This window comes from Camponotus floridanus, unplaced genomic scaffold (genome assembly GCF_003227725.1).
Source record: "Camponotus floridanus strain SB8 unplaced genomic scaffold, Cflo_v7.5 scaffold17, whole genome shotgun sequence".
Taxonomy (NCBI): domain Eukaryota; kingdom Metazoa; phylum Arthropoda; class Insecta; order Hymenoptera; family Formicidae; genus Camponotus; species Camponotus floridanus.
The window spans coordinates 1,221,938-1,236,974 of NW_020229292.1; the positions used below are offsets into that span (position 1 = coordinate 1,221,938).

At 36.4% G+C, this 15,037-nt stretch overlaps 1 protein-coding gene across 17 annotated transcripts in view; it reads left to right on the forward strand.

The window, feature by feature from the left end:
- The window catches only part of LOC105256072 (CUGBP Elav-like family member 1), a 519,054-nt gene that overhangs the window by 315,166 nt on the left and 188,851 nt on the right, over positions 1 to 15,037 (forward strand). The gene's annotated exons all lie outside the window — the stretch shown is intronic.

The following is a 15,037-nucleotide window of genomic DNA, read 5'->3' on the forward strand; positions in this document are numbered from 1 at the left end:
TTAGCAAGCAAGGAAAATATATTTGCTCAGTTTATTTTAAATGAATAATGTAAATTATGTATGAAAATAATAATAACAATATGTTGAATAAGTAAATAAGAATCTGTCAAAAATATCATATTTCAAATTATTGCTTAATTGTACGCATCAAATTATTATATTTAATTCTACAATTTCAATCGAAATAATAATTAAGCCGTAGAATATATAGATCGATAAAAATAAAAGTTATTGTTCCCTCTTCTTCATATCTCGCGCATTAATTCTTATTTTATTTTATTGTGGATTTTCGATATCTCGAGTTAGAATACAATAACAACGGAAAAATATGCAAAACATAAATGAGCAAAAAAAAATATAGCGAGAGAAAAATATGATGCTTTGCGTATTTGCGTTTTAATTTCCGCTTGACGGTAGAATTGGATTAGAATACAAGTAATATTAATATACAGAACAGAGAAATCGATAGGAAAAAATTTGCTACGTGTATTTTGCTTATTTTTGCACTCCAATTTTTATTCAATTTAATTTCAATTCAAACTGCTTTTATTTGCCGCTGAGAGTGATTAAGTGTAGCGGATTGTGCGGGCAATTTTCATCATCCCCGAAACGTGACTTGCTTAATCAAAATGTAGCCTTAACCGAATCCAATAATTGGAACAAACGATTATTCCAGAACCATCCAGTTTTGCGTGCGAAAAGACAGTTGTTTACTTTCTTTTAGGAAAGATGATACATCAGGTGATCATGGCAAAAAATGATAATGTGGTAGAACTGCGTGTGTATATATATGTCTTATCAGCATTCGAAAACTGTCTTTCATATATATAACAGAAATATTCTTAGTTTAGAAATTAATTTTTAAAAATTTACTTTAATTACTTAAATAAATAAATATAAATAATAATATCTGATCAATATTGACAAATGAATTAAATAGATAATAATAAATAATAATTAATTTAATAAAATATAGTAAATAATAATTGTTTTAATATATATGTAGTTGAAAAAAAAATTAGTACATTTCAGTTTTTAATTGCATCTAATTCTCAAATATATATATTCGTTTTTATGAAATATATATATATTATATTAGAAATACGTGTGTGTGTAGGTAAGATAAAGGATTTAATGCAAAAATGCATCAATAAACGAACGAGATAATTAATAATTAATAAGGAAGGCAGTCTCGCTTAAGTTTTCTGCTCTTACCGAGTTCATTTGAGAGAATCGATTATAAAGGCAACTTTCGCGCTCAGCTTTTTTTCCTCGCGCTCAGCTCTTTTTAATTGGTTGTCTGCCTAGCATCGTGCCCCTTTAGCCAATTAGTACATTGCAAAAAATACTATGGTATCTTTCCATCGGGAATCTTTTTTTAATGCAAATTTTTAATCGACGCTTCTTCCATTTGCATGAATATTGTCAGTATTTACGTAACTTTCCATGAAAAAATGCATCTGTTCATACATACATTTTTTATTTTTTTTTTATTTTTGTATTATTATTTTGTATTAATTAAATGGAAATATTATATTATATTATATTATATTATGTAAATATAATTAAACAAATAAATAAATAAATCAGTATATATTTATATACTTTTGTATAAATTTTAGATTAATTACTTTATTACTGAATCTCATGAAAATAATGCAAATTAGATTAAATAACTCAATTAACTGTTTCACACAAATTTAATCAGCTATTCGTAAATCTGTAATCTTTTAGTTACTTAATTCGGGATATAAAATTAATGTAAAATTTATTATCAAATTTGTAAGAAACAAAATTAATTTTGCCGAAAGTCTGTTGTAATTTTTAATGTTGTAACTTTTTTTTACATCTTTTATAACTCTTGCAATTCTTATATATTTGCTTCTTCAATAAACATTATTAGAATGAAACACTTACTATATAATTGTGATTCGTAAGAATAGATCTTTTTTTAAAGGACGACGAGCAAAGAATATCGATGTAACATCGATTACCTGTACATGTTCTTATTCATCTTTAGGAGAAGAAGTCATGAGCAAGAGTCGTTAAAGAGTTTCACATCATCGAGTTTTGCTTGACATTTCCCTGTCTTTCTGTATTCCGTTCTCGTTTCTCTTCTTCTCCGAAACTCGCTTGCATTAACGAAGTTGCGACGGTAGCAGAAGGTTGCAACGTTAGGCTGTCAAGCCTGTAAGCACCTATCAGTTTGATTATTTTCCAATTAACATCATGGTGTTGTTTAAAGGATAACGAGAGAGTATGAAATAGGACCGAATAAAATACAAAGAGAACAAAAGAGAAAGAGAATACAACAGCCATTTTGTAAATTATTTTAATAACTGGAGTTTAAAAAAGAGGATTTTTTATGTAAAAACAAATCAAAATTCGAAAAAGGATTTTATTATATACATTAGATACAAAAATTTGTCGATAAACTTAAATTAATCTTAAAGGGCAATAAAATCCCTACGAAATTTTACAATTTTTGCTCTTTATCAATATCCGCATTATTTTCTACAACATCTAAAAATTTTTCATTTTCAATATATCTATAATTAAACTAACGTGAAAAACTTGCTCAAGAAATTCGAAAATTAACCGAGAATTTTGTATTATATTATTAATTAAAGAAAATTGGCATTGTAATAGCAACAATGTATATAGTCGACATAATCTATTGATGATCCATGTAATTCGGCCGTCTTGTATTCAATAATTATCCAATATCCGGATACACGCTGACTATATCATTATATAATGTGCATCGCAAGGTGCACTTTACTTCCCATTAATTAGCCCGAGAACGCGGATAAGGCGCTTTTATTTGAGACATAGCATCCGGGCATTTAATCGGTTAATTATTAAAAACATGAATAGGTTTCTCTTTCTTTCTCCCTTTCTTTCCCTTTCTTTTTCATGGCACGTTAACGAAGTTGTCGTCATTGCGATGAACTCGAGGGTAGACCCACAATATCAGTTTGGTTATCTCCTGTTTAACGCCATTGTGTCGCGGGCAAAGGGTGATAACGAATCAGCACCTATGGCGAGGGTGTGAGGGTGGCAAAGTCGGTGTAGGATCGTTCCGATGGCGGAGGGACCGGGGATGGAGAGGGGAAAAACGGGACAATAGTGCTTGGGGCACTGTGAAGATCCAGTAATTGAATTACACTCCGATAACCGCTTATCGCGAGCCCCTTCCCTCTCGCGAGCTCGCAGCGGCAAAATAACTTTCGCTTATTGCGCGGCTCGATCGTCCATCCGTTTCTAGCAGGGCCGCATCGAGGAAATTTGCAACGTTGCATTTCCCCTTGGAAACACCAATGAGATAAAATCATAATTAAACTTCCAGAAATACTTTCAGATGTTAATGTGAAATATGAAATAATGATGTAAATATTTTGTGAACATTTTAAACTTGATGTCGCGACATCATATAATTATTTTACATATTTTAGAAGAAGGTAAAGCGAGAAAGAGGAATAAATAAATAAATTTAGATTAATAAATTATGTTATAATTCGAGCACCTTAATTTTGTTACGCTTAAAATAAGATAAAAATGAATTTAATATAGACATTTCAAAACTGCACGAATGAAATTTATTATATAAATGCTAAATAACCTTTTCAGAAAGTTTGTAAATATTTCAAAATTTTTATAATCAGTGATAGTGATATTTAAAAAGTTGTTTTATTTTCAATTTTTTATATTATTTTAAATAATACATACATATATTTAATAATTTTTCAGAGAATCGAGAGACATTTTATGAGCCTTCCCATGACTTTTCTTCAATTTCTCCGCTTTTCTTTTTCCCTCCAACTTTTTCTTCATCATGGCCGATCCACTCGCCGGATGGCTCGCAAAATAATTAGTTCGCTTACGAATCCCTTCGGTATATTGGCAGACAGAGGGAGGAAATTAAATTCGTGCCCCTCGTATAATCCACGCTCGTGCCGAATCGACTCGTTCCTTTGATTCCTTTGATTCAGCGGCTCTTGCGCGATTAATTATCGGCGATAAACGCGCGGCCGCGTACTATAACCGTACGGTGTCTTTTGCAACATACGATCGCGTCCTCGCGTACGGAATGTCTAATGAAGCTTTTTGCAGCGCTATCTCTCATTGCGATGATGAAATCGTAGAAAGGAATTGCGAAATGGAATTATCAAAAGCTTGTGCTTCTACGTAATGAAAATCCACCATTGAGTCCGTGAGTAATTTTCCGATAACGTGCGTTTTGTATCTTTGTAATATGTACTCTGTGATAATTTAAAATAATTCTTCTAATACGTGCTCTAAAAATTTTTATAATTGTAATGAGAAAATATAAAATTTGCGTTACACTGACAGTGAATAACAAATAACTACATATTTTTTTTATTGATATTATTGAAGAAGAAGGAATATACATATATTTATTTCTTTTATTTAAAACTGTTTTTAAATTACAAATACATTTTATTATTTAGCAGATGCAAAAGTTGACAATGTTTGAATTAAATGCATCAATTAAATTGTCAAATTATATATTTTATGAGAAATATTTTCAGTCAGCCAACTTCAAAAAATTAATTTCGTGACAAATTTACTCTAAACGTATATTTGAAGCCGGAGAGCCGAGAGGGACCAACAAAACAGCTGATTCGAGAATAATTCCCAGTTATCGCGAACGGACACGCGGGGATTCCTTAATTCGAGGCATTTTTTTTTCGTTTTGTTTGATCCGCGCGTAGCGTATCAATTACGGGATAATTACTACGACGGTATCAGAGCGTACCTAACACTAATTGGATGCCCAAACGTTGCAAAAATATTCAAGCAACCTCTGGAATTAATTCCGCGTGCTCGTGTTACAGAACGCGTCGGAACAATTAATATCACGATAATGTGATGGGAAATAATAGGGGAGGGTCATATGATTGTGCAGCATATATCCTGCTTGCGGAAGCAACCATGCAATGAAGAATTTATTGCAACGCTAGTAGTTTTAACCAACACGCACACAATGTTTAAAATGTATATTTTGAGCAAAAAAGAGTTCTTTTTAGTAGATATAACGTGTTATAGTTAATTATTAATGACAGCTTTTTTAAGGAATATGAAATTAATACTTCAGATGTTGAAGAATTTAATTACAATATTTAATATTGATAAAGATGAGGGGGTAAATGTAAAACTTTTCTTAATCTAATTAAAAGAAGACTGGAAGAATAATCTGCTTTAAGAATTAAAAAAAATATAACATATTATTAAAGTGCTTACATTACAAAGTTCTCTCTAGATATAGATTTACAAATTATATTTCAAATTATTTATATTTAAAATATTTAAATATTTACTTAATTATTAATTATAAATATTAATTATAAATATTAATTAGAATATTTAATTATTTATATTTAATATTATATTTAAATACAATGTATAAATATATAAATTTTAAATATTTATGTTTAAAAATTATTTGTACTATAACAAAAAAAATTTATATTTTAACGGCACATTCTTAAGATTATTCACTTAATGACATCATAATTAAGGCCATAATCCGTTTTGCACACGAAAACGAATTCTCGAATATGATCGCCAAACTTTCTTGTCGACGCAGATTAAGATGTTCTAAGATGCTTTAATGGCTATCAAAGTTTATCGCGAGGAAGGGAACGACATCGTCATATCGAAGTCCTGGGAGAACGACGACGAGTTTTCTTAATTAGGGAAACGGAAACACGGGGATGGTTGTCCCATAGCGGTTAGATGAAACGAAAACGGCTCAAAGAGAATTCCGTATGTAAACTGTTTCTGTCTTGCATATAGGCTTCGGTCTCTTTGGGACATTCGTCAAACTATGTTTCGCAGTGGGTCACCGCAGTTTATTACCAATTAGATGTAGTTATTTATAAAGTTCCATCAGTGATGAGAGACATTTATTAGTGTATATTAGAAATCGAAAATCGAAAAAATTTATAAATTAATATTAATAACAATTTTTTTTCAAAGTTTGTTTCAATTTATTATTATTAATTTATTATTAAATATTACGAGAAAATCCAATATTTAGTTTGTACATGTTTAATAAATCCTATACAATATCCTTTAAAGAGTTCAGTTTTCATTTATGTCATAAGATTATGTTATGAGAAATTAAAAATAAAGTTTGATGAAAGAAAATTCGATGTTAATTATGCCGAATCCGTAATTCAGTCTGCTGACAAAGCAGACTTCAAAAAATGCAATTATCTTAAAAAGTAAAGTAAATATCTTGTGATGAAAAGTTTGAACTTCAATTAACAAAGACCAGCGAGTTTGTATCGGAGATTGACTAAAGAAATAGATCAAATGTGAAACTTAAAAAAAAATTCTGTCCCAATAATGGATTGATAATTGAATATTATTAGACGTATCGCATCTACTAATCTACTATCTTCCCAAATTATTGAATCTTTGATCAATTATATGTTGTACCTTAATTTTTACAAGATTCGCGAGCGAGAAATTATACTTTATCTTGATCAATATTACTTATAGTAATGCGTAGAATTGATAAAGCTCGAATCTAGAATAATAGTCAAGGATTGCTCGATAGATATAACTAGATAAGAATGATAACATGTTTAATGATAATAGAAATATTCTGTTGAACGAGCATTGGAACTCGCGCTTTCTTATTGAAGTAGAAAAAGATAAGATGGCTTTTAATTAATATTTCTTTTGCTTTAAGAGTAAAATGGAATTTTATTTGAATAATGTATACTGAAAAGTTCTGATAATCTTTTAAGTGACACCGATAAAACAATCTCGCCCATTGAATATTTAATTGTTTAACGTAAGATGCTTTTCTTAGCTCTTGATCTTAAAAACCGCATTTTCGCTCATTTTATATATCTCGGTTACGGCAAGAAAATACTGCATTTCACTCGGAATCGTTATTGTCTCTTCCGTTTCTTCTTTCCCAAAGGGCAGAAAAGTATCTCGTTAAAGTATGTTAAACTGTAGCATTACAAATAATAGAATTCATGTTTATTCATCGGTGACTTCGTCGAGAGGAGTAAACAACCGATCAAGTATACCGCATAATGTTCTCTTCCTGCCTGTTTCTTCGTTTAGTTTTTTGTTCGCATCTTCATGTTTTTGCTTCGCAATTAGTTCGCCGATGAAGCTCAATCGCTATCGGTTTCTCTCTTTGTGTATCCACGCAATTAATGGAATCTTCAAGGCGGATCATTTGCAAGCTTCAATTTATCGGGTTGATTAGACGGAAGGGGAGTAACGAGGCCGAGGAAAGGATAGCTCGAATATCTCGCATTTTGCGTCTCGTAAGAGCATGGAGATCGTGATAAAATTATCTTGCGAGGAAAATGTTTCCTTTACATGCCCGACATGGCGAGACACGTGAAACGAATTAGACGTATCCACGTGGCGTGGCGTCCGACGTGGGTCGGGGCTACAGACGAGCCGAGCATCTCCTTCTCATTGGAGTGTTGTTCGCAAGGGAGCATATCACGTACGTACGTGTCCTTCCGACCGCTCTCACGGAGCTTTTCCTTGTTTTTCGGTGTCAGAACGGCTGCCATTGCCGAGAACGGAGGCATATATGAGAGGGTTGTGGGAAGAGATATGTGGTGCCGGCGCGTAAGGGTAGCTTTATGTACAGCCGTAAACGTAGATACGAGTAATTGTACATATGTAACGTACGGGAGAAAGTTTAGGCGAAAATATATGATGTGTGGGAGGTGTGGGTACTATAGGGGAACGTTACACACGCGGAAATACCGCTATAGATGTATAAATGTTCTGGTATGAGCGGTGGGTGTAAAAGTTACCGTCTCCGCAGATGCGTAGCAATCGGAAAACTCCAAGTGTGCCGGTCTGGGAATGTTCCCATAGACGTTAATAGGCGAAGTATGGGACATATATGTACAATATGCGCGACACTAATTTTCTATAAATACACACGCGAGCTTGGATGAGCTTGGACGAGCGAATATGCCCGATGGTCGGGACGCGGCTCGCAAAGTAGAGGTCGAAAAACTCTTGTATGCAGCGCTCGTATGAGCGGACACTACACGTGACTGGCCTAACTGCTCGAGGGTTCGAAACGTGTGCGATCACCCATATCGTGTTCCTCGTTCCTGCCGTTAGAACGGCAAAATCGATAAGCGTTTTCGATTTTTGATGTTCCTGGGCGAGCCCGCGGGTCAATGCTCTTCGTGATTCGCCTGGAAGATTAGTCTCCTCCGTGATATCCGTTCGAACTTACTCCATCAACTTTCGCTCAAATTCGTCCGGATAGTAGTTTCATCGACGTTTTTAAACTCGTAACTAGATGATCAAATTTCTCGCGTGTCGGAGTACATGGTTACGTAATGATGGCTCTGATTATGTTCCACTGGAATGCAAGGGCAAATTAATTGAGTAATACAGAGTTTAGAGGATTAATATATTCTATAATTAATAAATATTTAATTTAATATTGCATTCATATTATACAACAAATGTGAACCTGTTATTTTTTCATAAATTTTATAATTAGTACTTTTAGGATTATGCGAAAGGATTACATTAATTTATTCGATTGGATATCCCGTTATTTCCTTCTCCAGATTAAATCGTAGCGATTTTATTTCAACGGTAAATTAAGCTCGGGTTAAATTAACCCGAATGTAGAGAAAAAGGAGAGGGGGGAGGGGGAGAAATAAACGAGCGAATATACATTCGCAATAATAGAAGAATCGCGACGCTTACCGTATCGCGCATAGCGGTCCGCCGGTATTTTTCTTCATTAACGCAAGGCGCCTCTGTAAACTGAAAACAATTATGCAAATTCGACCCCTTTCACTTCTCCAACCTGCGTTCACCCTCATCACCGATGAGACGCTTTAGACCGATGAGAAACGGCAGAATGTGCTCGCGTCGCGAGCGCAGAAGGGTTGCACGACGGTGCAAAAAGGGGGGTATCGCGTGACAGGTATAAAAAAAAAATGACCGTGCCACTCAAAAGGGAGAGTTCGGCTGTCATTTTCACCGGGGCCTCGTGCAACGACCGTGAAACGGCGAAATTTTCGAAATTCGACCTCGCGCCCGGTTATCCATCCCTCGCCCTTCATCGCGCTATGACGCGTTTGCAGAATCCCTCCCGGGGGAGAGAAGCGAGAGAACAAGCGGGGGAACGAGAGGAGAGGGGGGGGAGGGAGAATCGCGGTAACGAGGGGCTACCCGTGGTCGTTCTCGGTTAATTTCCTGCAGCTAATGAAAGAACATACGCGCCTCCCCCTCTCCCGCCAAAACACGCAGCCGTAGTCGAGAACAGCCCTTCCCCGGAACCCGAGTAACTTTGACGATATCGAAGAGGAAGCGACGCAACGCACGCCGCTTTCCCTCGGGCGATTTTTCTTAATTATCCGACAAGACGCACGCAGAATTTCAATGACTCTTACGTACGCTCGAGCGGCGTAGTATCCGAGAAATTTAATCGTTAATTTGCATTAGAAGCACGTCCGGATCTGTAGACTGGTCTTCGGTTGTTGTAGTTTCTTCCTCGTACGAATTCCCGTCTGCGAAAATAATTTCAAAATAATTATTCATCTGATTTTTCTACGAGAGAATTATAATAATTGCGGGGCAAATGGGGGTTCTAAGAAATGGAACTAAAGCGATTGACTTTTTGAGCGGAGGAAGCTGCCATTATTCATGCACTCGTCGTGAAATCGATAAAGGACGATCTATCACGTTCGCGGAAATTCTGTATTACGTTTTCAGTTTCTTGGAGACGTAAAGCGTTTAACGTTACGCGGAATACGGGATTGGAGGTATCTGGGGAAAATTATAAACTGTTCATGTGTACGCGCGACTTTCACAGCGAGGAATTACGTGTCCCAAGTTTTCGATGGAGTTCGGGAATAGTTAAGGGACGTCGAGGACGTCGAACCCTCCAATATCGAGATACATAGCCGCGAGCGATACGAATCTCGATGTAACGGGTAGCGAAATCGCGTTTCCGCGCCGACGAGCCAAAATAAACTCCAAAATTATGCGCTCTCGCAGAGCAATACCCCTCGGATCCTTAATGAAATGACTTTCGGCCAGAAGTTTGTAATTAATTATAGATTACATAGCAACACGACAAGTTACATTTATGCTTCAAAAATATTTATTTTTGATTTAATAGTAAAGTTTAGAAATATTAATTTTTTTTAATTAATTCCTTTCGATTTAGATTAATTTTTTTATTTAAATTAGAAATGTTACGATGTTTTGTACTTTTTAAACCAATTAAAACCGTCACTTTTCATTTAGGAAGCCAATTGTAAAATTAAAAAGAAACAGTATTTTCTGAAAAATCGAAAATGTCAAGTTAACATGCAATAAACACACTTTAATTGTTGATTAATTATTTAAATGGAATAAAAATAGAATGATAGAAAGATTATTATTATTTTGGTGAATTTTTGTTTGAATTATTAGCATGTTTTTTTAAACTTACTTATAAAGAGATAATTTTAAACATTTTAAATAACTCTTTCTCTCATGGATTGGAACGGGAATAATTTATTGCAATTGTAAAATCGATTTTATCATAAGAAGCAATTTTGAGGATTTATTCCTCTCTTTAGATGTATATGAGATATAGTTAAATGTGTGTAAAACACATAGCTGTTGAGAAAAAAAAAGAGGGGAAATAAAATTAACTTATTGGCATTCAATTTTCTTTTACGATAATGGATGTCAAAGGTTTTAGAAACTAAAAATTAAGTTAAAAAACTATTCATCTCTACCATAAAGAGATCGATCAAATATATCATCATGATGGATCGCTCGTTTATAATCGACCGTTGCCTCTTTTATAATATATTATACTTGAGACCTCGTCGTCTACCTATAGTTTTCAATTACTTATGTCTGCATCGCGTTCCCAGTCCTTCGCCGGCTCGGTATTGTCTACCTGTCGCGAATGTAAGCGCCAGCTCTCGCTCGTAAACGAGAAATACACGTTCACAGGGCGCCCAGAGTTGCGAGCATAGCTCTTGCAGCCCTAAGAAATTGCGAGAGCCAGTAGTGCATACGCGCGACTCTTTCGTGAGTCAAAGGAAAAAATAGCTGGGCGAGCAAGAATGGGCGACTCGCGAGAGAGAAAGGGGGGAAAAATAAGGGATCGGGGTCGCTCGACCTCTCGACGGTGAGAAAAATTTGTGAAATGCAGGCGTCAGCCAGTCCTTTTGTGCAACGCGCTCCCGCGTCCATCCATTTTCGCGGAATTGACGAAAGCGTCGCCGTCCTCGTCGTCGTCATTTTCACTTCTCTCGGGCGAGAAACGAGCGGTCTTCTTCGTTACACGAACCTCTTTTATTAATGGCCCGAGCGCGCGGACGCGAATAGCAGTGGCATTTTCAATGATCGATCAATCGATTAATCGGAATTCGATACCGCACGTGCATACGATCCAACTCGTACGATGCGCGGTATTTGCATCTGCATTCATTTTGACTTAACGACCCACTTTCGAATTCATCAACTTTATCTCGGCGAAAATGTGCGGGTCAAGCATGCAAATTTTGTGCTCGCTCGAGCGGATAAAAAGTATTAATTGCGGCTAATATTTTTGACTTTGAAACGCGATGTAACATTTAGCATCAATGATAATCGATCCTTGATAATGCGATGTCTCCCGCTTGATTTTGGATGAATAATACACGAAGTGACTTGCAAGACACGAATAAATACGATAAATGTCAATTGTCGGATTCCTCAACAACAAGTGTATCCGAAAGGCTTCGGTTGCTAATAGTCCAGAGCCATAAATATGGGGATTGCGTTGCGAATCATTACGCATCGCGAGATTAAAATATTTTTATCCCGTACACACGTGTAACGCGTACCTGTCATAAAGAGATACGCTAATTAATATTTCCTCCGCTGTTAAGATATATTCCGCGGCACGCAAAAATGTTCCGCTTGTAGAGTACTTAAACGACGAGAACCTTTCCCTTCGTAAGGGTCCGTTCCGTCGTGCCGCTGATGAACCCTCGCGGTTATTAAATTCATTTCTCGGCTTGATTAACGCGGGTTCCGGCAAAAACGGCTAAAATATCGGGAGGTTATATAAAAACGCGAAGTACTCGCGCGCGCGAGTTACACTTAATCCTCTTACCCTGTCGGGCAGTTACGGCAGGGTTGGCGAGCGTAGCGGCTAGCTCGTGTGCTATATTACGGACTTACGCTGTTAAATTGATGGCCGTAGCAGCCGACCACCATAACCGGTGGTCGAAAACCCGTGTGTTCGGAATTTACATCGAACAAGTCGTAGGAAGGGGTTGGACAACCGCTCTCTGGAGTTTTTCGAGGCTAAAGCCAAGTCATTGGCGCGCAGCTCGCGGCCAATTTTTTTGGCTTCGCTCGCGCAATTATTTATTTATCAATTTGTTGATTCAAATTCTCTCCTTGCGCTTCTCTCTCTTGACGTAACGATTCATTTCTCTACAAGCGTTTCGGATGAATTCATGTGCAAGGTACGTTGTTAATTGACACATTTGGTTAATTAACATTCATGGATCCATCATATTGCATGTGTAATGTCGATCTAATTAATTATCTTTGACAGGTCCTCCTTTATTTCGATTGTTATATAATAATTATAATTGTTATATAATAGCTTATATCAAATTGGTATTATCCTTTATTTTGATATATGTATGTAAATAGTGATTTTTTCGATGTGGTAAGTATATGTGGGTTATTTTTGTAGTAAATTGGAAATTGTGCTGTAAAGAAATAATACAATAGACAGTTTGAATCTGGATTCGTAAAAATATTTTATATAGATAACCGAGATATCTATCGGTTTCTATTATTAGTTTACGTTTCATACTTATAGCAAGTGTACATTTCATCAGAGAAAAGCAATATATAAGGAAAACTTATATTTATTATTTTTCTCCTTTTCGTTAACTTTAAAAATTATATTATCTTAGAGAGAGTGCGCTCTCTGTGATTTATTTCAAAAAGAAACTAAGAAAAATAAAAATGAAGGCAAAGGAAACGTGTGTTAATTTTGGTATTTCATTTCTTTCAAGGAGTATTATATTATAAAAAGCGATAAATTCTACAGAATATTAATGATAATACGAGCGCATAGTGTCGGAAACGTCACGCAAAACCGTGCGTTTGTCGATTCATCGTTAAATTGCCTTCGTTTATCATGTCGGTCTTAGTACGGACAACAATACCAGTAAGAAAAATGTGCGTACGTGCATGCGTGGGTGTACTTAAGCGGGGAAACGCCGCAGGCGGCGAAGCAATTTCCTGTTACGGGCGATCGAGGATAGCGTCAACGATGTATATCCAATGTATATAGGGTGTCTCACTTCTGATGACGAAACAACTTTCATCGAGAGAGAAAGAATTGTAATTAATTTCAAGGCATTTTTTAAACGAGAATTTTTTTAAATAAGAATCAGTGGACCTTACATAAGAGAAATGTTAAAAGCATCGACAGCTTTTAAATTGTGTAAGAAATTAAAAAAATAACATAAATAATAAATATAAATAAATAAGGTAAAAAGTGAAGTTTTTTATAACTGAAATATTTTTTGAAATATTTACCAAATTTAGCGTTATTAATTATTACAACAAATGTGAAGAGATCGATGTGAAGACTCGATTAAATTTATTAACCCAGAAAGAATTTTATTTAAATTTAAGCCAAATAATCCTTAAAGTGTCGAGATAGTTGTGGGACACCTTATGCGAGACATCATATGCAGTGAAACCTCTTAATAGCGCGCGGTTCGGAGCTCTTAACGAGATTGCCCTCACTTCACTCGCAAATCGCGAAATTCAGAATCGTAGCGGTGTAGCGTGTCGTTCACATATTATTTTCTAGTACACCTTCGGGAGACAGATACGCGGTTGGACCGCTACCTCCATCCGCGTTACATATATATGCGTCTAGCACGTATGGGAGAGATTTTAGCGCGTTATTCCGACGTGCGTTATTACGAGGTTTCACTGTGCCCTACGCACGTGTAGGAATTTTGAACCTCAGGGGTGAAATAACGGCTGCCAGTAAACGGCAGCGTTCAACCTGCCAGCGGATAAAACTCACGAGCGGCGATACATCTTGGACAATTACCGCGGCAACGAGGGGAATCCGGCAAGTTTCCTCATAAATCCGCGATATTTTTACGCGCGAAACTTTCCGCGACCTATAATATCCGTAAGAGCCGCGCAGGACCCTCTGGCCGATTTATAACCCATTCCCGAGCCACTCTTCAGCGCACCCTCTGGTCACCTCATCCTCGTTACCTCTGGAACTTATCCAGGTGGTCAAGTTTCCGAGAGGTTCAACAAACTGTCTCTCGGGCATGGTTAACGGCTAACTAACAAAATTGCCTTCATTAGAAAGTTGTTATTCTTTTTATAAGCCGTCGGCTTTTGCCGGGATTTATTTCGCGCACGATTCCGACAGAGGAGATATTACCGTCCCAAGTATTTCCAGAATTGCGCCTCCTCCAACATTTGGTTAATTTCGAATCGGATACGCAAACGATAAAATTATTTTCTTCCAAGTTTCGTTTGATCAAAAAAGGTATGCGTACCCTTCAGAAAACACCCTCGATATTCTCTCCCCGGAATTTTTTAATTCGCTCCACTTTTTCCGGCGCACTTTATATAACTTAAAAATAACAAGGTATCCCTGAAATTTACTCTTTTTTACTCTTCCTCCTCATAATTTTCCACTGGTATATTTCTGGAATTTCTCCTCGCCGAGCGTTGGATTCCCGACTAGGCGTCTATCGTTCCTCATCGCGCCGCTCGTTCGAAAAAAGCGCGCGGAAGATAACCAGTTTCGCGGATAGCGCGCCGTAGTCATTAAAATTCACGAGTAAAACGAAAGTTGGCTGAGTCTGAAGCGGCTTAGCTCTCCGCGTGGGCGTTTTTAGCGTCAGTTTCTAGCGCGGGATAAGGGAGCGAAGCGGATCGGCTCGAGGCTACGGAACGGTGTGAAAGCGGACCGGCTCGGCGAGGGGGGGGAGGG